This window comes from Schistocerca nitens, chromosome 2 (assembly GCF_023898315.1).
Source record: "Schistocerca nitens isolate TAMUIC-IGC-003100 chromosome 2, iqSchNite1.1, whole genome shotgun sequence".
NCBI classification, from domain to species: domain Eukaryota; kingdom Metazoa; phylum Arthropoda; class Insecta; order Orthoptera; family Acrididae; genus Schistocerca; species Schistocerca nitens.
In genome coordinates, this window is record NC_064615.1 from 1,167,236,104 (window position 1) to 1,167,242,689 (window position 6,586).

A 6,586-nucleotide genomic window follows, 5' to 3' on the forward strand; every position below is an offset into this window, starting at 1 on the left:
TATAGGAGGAGAATCCTGTGCATTTGTCATAAGATGATACGGTGAAGAGGCGCGAGGTTTGGTTAATATGCAGCGTTTTCTCCTACCAGCTGTGTCAAACATTCAGGTGTGTAATCTTCCATCACGATTACAGTTTCCCACAAAATATATACGAATAAAACACTTACTTTGTTACAAAAAAATATTTCAGTACAATAAAAAGTCTTTGGAAATCAACTTTGTCAACCTGTCACGAAAAGGAATATAACAAACACTTTGCACCTCGAAATCGATTGCATCTATATGCAGTCTTGTGATCATACAAGTAGAATTTCATGAATTGCACGAGAATGTAGAAAAATGTTGGTTCGAATGGAAGCTGTAAGAAACACAGTTACCTAATTATTCTGTACCACGTAATAATCAATTCATTTGATAATTCAGAATAGAGGAAACTAAAAATTATGCCCATTAAGACAGAAACTAAAGTGCAGATGCGGGCACTGTGTAGATCTGCGCTTTTTCATCTTCAGATCTATACAAATATTGTATACTAACCTGCGTATTCACTGCTTTCGTAATGTTTCCCTCTTGTTTAGTCTTCTTATGATGAACTGGATCCTCACCCATGAGTCTGATTTTTTCTTTGTATCCTTCCATCTACTGTCTTTGTGTGTTATTGTTCCGTGTTCAAAAAGCAAAATATTTTGCCTGCTCCCACGAGGTATTAAATTGTGGTCGCAAAAAGGCTAACGAATTATAATCAAAATACAGTGAGACGCCAATTTGTCTGTCGTCATGGTGTTAAGTGGACAGAAATAGTTGGGTGTTATTGTCGTCTTTTCTTATTGAGATTTTCATATTACCCTGACACAAGACGCCGAGATAAATGTGTATATTCTCCGTGACGAAACATCCCACATTCCATTCATCCTGATCCACGCATCGGCGGCAGTGAGTGATAGTAAAGCAGTTGTGGGGTGACGAATAACAATAACAATGGTAGTAATTACAAATCAATAATCAAGGATGTTTACTGCGTTACAGACGATTAACAAAATAACCAAGAATGGCTGAGTGCTTAATTGGCGCACTGAGTAGGTGTTCTTACCACTTTGTTACTGAATTCTGTTCTAGTTGTTTGCAGAGAGAAAGCAAAGAACCCCGTAGCCATACACATCGCTAGTACAACGAGATATTACCTATCAACTATCCTTGCTTTACATCACGAGACAAACATGGCGTCACTGAGCTGATATTTGAAATACATTTTTGTTTTCTCTCTCTGTCTCTCTCTCTCTTTTTATTTTTACACTCCTGGAAATTGAAATAAGAACACCGTGAATTCATTGTCCCAGGAAGGGGAAACTTTATTGACACATTCCTGGGGTCAGATACATCACATGATCACACTGACAGAACCACAGGCACATAGACACAGGCAACAGAGCATGCACAATGTCGGCACTAGTACAGTGTATATCCACCTTTCGCAGCAATGCAGGCTGCTATTGTCCCATGGAGACGATCGTAGAGATGCTGGATGTAGTCCGGTGGAACGGCTTGCCATGCCATTTCCACCTGGCGCCTCAGTTGGACCAGCGTTCGTGCTGGACGTGCAGACCGCGTGAGACGACGCTTCATCCAGTCCCAAACATGCTCAATGGGGGACAGATCCGGAGATCTTGCTGGCCAGGGTAGTTGACTTACACCTTCTAGAGCACGACACGGGATACATGCGGACGTGCATTGTCCTGTTGGAACAGCAAGCTCCCTTGCCGGTCTAGGAATGGTAGAACGATGGGTTCGATGACGGTTTGGATGTACCGTGCACTATTCAGTGTCCCCTCGACGATCACCAGTGGTGTACGGCCAGTGTAGGAGATCGCTCCCCACACCATGATGCCGGGTGTTGTCCCTGTGTGCCTCGGTCGTATGCAGTCCCGATTGTGGCGCTCACCTGCACGGCGCCAAACACGCATACGACCATCATTGGCACCAAGGCAGAAGCGACTCTCATCGCTGAAGACGACACGTCTCCATTCGTCCCTCCATTCACGCCTGTCGCGACACCACTGGAGGCGGGCTGCACGATGTTGGGGCGTGAGCGGAAGACGGCCTAACGGTGTGCGGGACCGTAGCCCAGCTTCATGGAGACGGTTGCGAATGGTCCTCGCCGATACCCCAGGAGCAACAGTGTCCCTAATTTGCTGGGAAGTGGCGGTGCGGTCCCCTACGGCACTGCGTAGGATCCTACGGTCTTGGCGTGCATCCGTGCGTCGCTGCGGTCCGGTCCCAGGTCGACGGGCACGTGCACCTTCCGCCGACCACTGGCGACAACATCGATGTACTGTGGAGACCTCACGCCCCACGTGTTGAGCAATTCGGCGGTACGTCCACCCGGCCTCCCGCATGCCCACTATACGCCCTCGCTCAAAGTCCGTCAACTGCACATACGGTTCACGTCCACGCTGTCGCGGCATGCTACCAGTGTTAAAGACTGCGATGGAGCTCCGTATGCCACGGCAAACTGGCTGACACTGACGGCGGCGGTGCACAAATGCTGCGCAGCTAGCGCCATTCGACGGCCAACACCGCGGTTCCTGGTGTGTCCGCTGTGCCGTGCGTGTGATCATTGCTTGTACAGCCCTCTCGCAGTGTCCGGAGCAAGTATGGTGGGTCTGACACACCGGTGTCAATGTGTTCTTTTTTCCATTTCCAGGAGTGTATTTTAATTTTTTGAGGAAAGCATCGAGAAGCGCGATAATAAGCAATTAGGCATATAACGTGTTTACAGTTATTTTCATCGGGATACGTAATGAAAAAATACAACTTTTAAGTGTGTTATTGCGTAATTCCAGTTATTGACAGTCTATTCGTGAGCTTGCTCGCATCTGTGGGGTGAAACCTATCACAGAAACAAGCAAAACACAAATATTTCTTGCACCATGCGCAACACATAAACGAAATCTCGCTGCACTGACGTGTTGTCCGATATATTTCACGGAAAACATATCTGATTCATGTTACTAAATACAACTCTATCAGACGTCAATTTGGAAGCGTACCAAGTGTATAAAAGTACATCTTAAAATACGCAAAAAGGCCCATAGAGGTATTCGACTGAAACATAGCCATGACCAAAATTGTAACAGGGGTCGACAGCATCGTCGTCTACCACCTTGATAACTCGAACGGTGACAGTGCTCGGCCGGTTACTTACGTTTACTGGTATCAAAGCTACAGCATGAAAACACAAAAATGTTAATAACCCGAAGATCATTAGTTTTGGAACCCATAGAAAGTAAAGCAGTCATCAGTCGCAAGAGTGGTTTGAACACCACAGTGCTTTAATAGGCACGGTCTTGTTGGAGGTGGTATGCTGTTGCTTTCATCCGACCTTTGAGTTGACTTACCTAGCCAGTTAATAGGGGAACCTACAGTGGCTTTCGGACCACAGTGCAACTCGGCATTTTTCACATCAACAAACTCTGCCCCAGGGGAAATATGTGTAAAACGGCACATAAAAATCGTGGGACTGGTGAGGGATCGAACCTGAGACCTTCATATCCATAGCCTTGCTCTTTATCACCTTGCCACCATGCATCCAACACTGTGGTTTCTGCTTGCCATTAAAATTAAGGATCTCTCGTTTGTGCTTGCGTTGGCACTTGCGTGTCCCTTAGGAGACCTTACCTTTGGGATTACCCTCGTATACGTGTGTGTAAACGCTTTCCATTGCCCACTCAAGGAAGACAATGATACCTAGTCTAGCTTCAATATTACAAATACGCCTCTGTTTGTGGATGAACTCAGACTTAGGTTGATAATCATTTTGAATATTTATCAGTACTGTACGCATTGGTGTGAAACTCGTTTTCTACTAATGATTCCCACAGCTACAGGAACACTACTTTAATACCTCTTACACAAAAAACTTACGCAGTGCTATCAAACTAAAAGATCAACCTGACACAAACTGTGGGAAGTTTGTCTTACAACCATCGTACCTGGATAAAGAGCTTTTCCTATTTGAGATATCTGTGAACGTTGCTGCATAAGACGATTTAAGAAGAAACTAAATTCCTTCAGCTACGCCAACGTTTAAAGAAATCGTGTTGACGGCACTAAATCGTGGTTTGTAAATCGTTTACCAGCCGTACTCTGCCACATTTCGCTGGTTCGCAGGCAAAAAGCTTACTCACAGAAGGAAAAGAGGGACGAAATGTCTCCCACTCGAAGGTCATGTTGTTTTACTTAAATGATTACAAAATCGGGTAAAACGAACAATGAGGTCGTCAGTATAAGCACATTACTGTTGTCAGTACGATGTTGCACCGCCCAGGGCCTGTAATGGTAAAGGGCCCGTTTAGGTCAGGCATATTGTACACAGAAGTGGAAGAGAGAGCACCACTAAATTCTACAATCGGTATGCATTGCATACACACAGAAATTACTGTTACAGTGTACTTATGGAGTCCAATGAGTGAACTGCATATTTTCCGGTGAGAAAGAGCACTAGCAAACAGTCTTCGCTACATTAGGTGACTTAAACTGGCGTCACTTTTAGCTAGAATTTATGGCCAGCGACTAATTGTAAGGACAGTGAATCGGATGCGGGTTTTGCAACTGTGAAATACTTTCCTTACATTATGGAAGCGAATATTAAATTTGAACTAATATTGAGAAAATTTTTGACTTGGATAGCTTAGAATGAAAATCTTTCTGTTTATTGCAAAGGAAAACAATTGATTTTCTAAAGCATTCTGTGTCATACACAACTTGAAACAGGTCACGTCGACCACATCATAGGGAAGAACGAACAGTGACGTATATTGGAAGGCAGTAAGATCCCTTGGCTTTTGGTTTGGCAGTATTCGACAGCCATTTCTAGGCGAAAGTAAATGAAGAAAGGCAGCGCGTTTTCGTTATTAAGTAACGTTTTCATCAATTACTTTAGTTTTAATGTGATCTACGAGTAATTGGTGATGTTTGATATTAACATGAAAAGGATTCAGTAGACAGGGAAAGAACTTGTTCTTGGGCAACTACTTCTATAATGGCCAAAAGGACTTAAATGATCTTCAAGCACATGTGTTCCAGCAGCGGTATGAAGAAAATGATAGTAATAATGACTGTGATAATCGAATTAACCGGTAACTTCACACTTCACAGTGGATTTTCTCGCACTAAGAAATTTCCTGAATTAGTGAAAATTTCAAAATGGCTTCAAAACGAGGCTATGACGCCTAGAAGAGTCTTTACATCCTGCTGACATGAGAATAGCATAATCTCCACGTCAGAAGCTTGCTTCTACTTAACCATTTAATAGACTCGCGTTTTTTTCCACCATGACTAGTTTAGTAAGCTAAGCACATCATCCATTACAGCACACTCCTGGGGCTGGGAAATGTGGCCACAATGGTCTGGTGGAATGAACTATCACAAGTGCAATGCGTGGGTTCAGGCATTTACTTTTAAGAGGCACAAACAGATTTAATTTACCTCTGGTAACCTCAAGAGAAAGCTCGTATAATCCACAATCCGCGTTAAACACCACGTTCCTTCATTCCAAACTGGGCAGAGCCGGTTTACGTTGGAAAATGACATAGGTGGGGGTCAGGGTAAACAGAAATACTGACACCAGTAAACTTACTTACATTAGAAAATTTTATTTTATTTGATGAACTGATAGTCGTCTAAAGCAACAGGGCACTTGTACTTGATTGAACTAGAGACGTTGAAAAATTTGGTGCTGGACTGTGATTCTAATTCGTATCGCCTGTTTCGAGGATATGAATCTCTCAGAACAGTATAGTTCAATCATTTCATTCCTTTTCCCAAGACTGCAGTCTTCTATAGGTCTCCTCCAAAGGTAAATATGTGGGTCCGAATCCTGATCCAGTACAAAAATATTCATAATTTCATTTCAAGCCCTATCACGTGCACACCGGCCTGCTAGTAAAAATTAACGTGCATTTGTAATGTCTTTTCATGTTGCCAACAATTTCTGGACCAACACGCACACATCTTACTGTTGCTAAGTAAGCAATTGATACTTAAGCAATTAACGTGCATTTGTAATGTCTTTTCATGTTGCCAACAATTTCTGGACCAACACGCACACATCTTACTGTTGCTAAGTAAGCAATTGATACTTAAGCAATATTCGTGGACACTAAAGAAGGACGATAGGAGTGCGGTTCGATTGTCGCTCAGGCACAAAAATTTGTGTCCTTATTTTAGATTAAACACCTAGCAGCTGGCAAGAAAAACCGATAGGTAACATTTGATTTTACTTAGTTAACAATCCGATTACGTCTTGGGTTCGTATCTCCGTCGCAGAACTTCACATCATGCGCTTCATCTTTAATTTCCTACACACTTCGTTACTTCTGAATTGAGGTATATCAGACATCTTTCATGGTTAGTTAACAGGGATGAAAGGGTCTTGATAGGAGTCCCGGTTTATTACAAAAACTGTCTTTTATTTTCAAGTTTAGATTTTGTTACTGATATAGGCGAAAATTTCGGTACTTCATGACTCTTCATGGATAGTCATCAATATGATGTTGTTGTTGTTGTGGTCTTCAGTCCTGAGACTGGT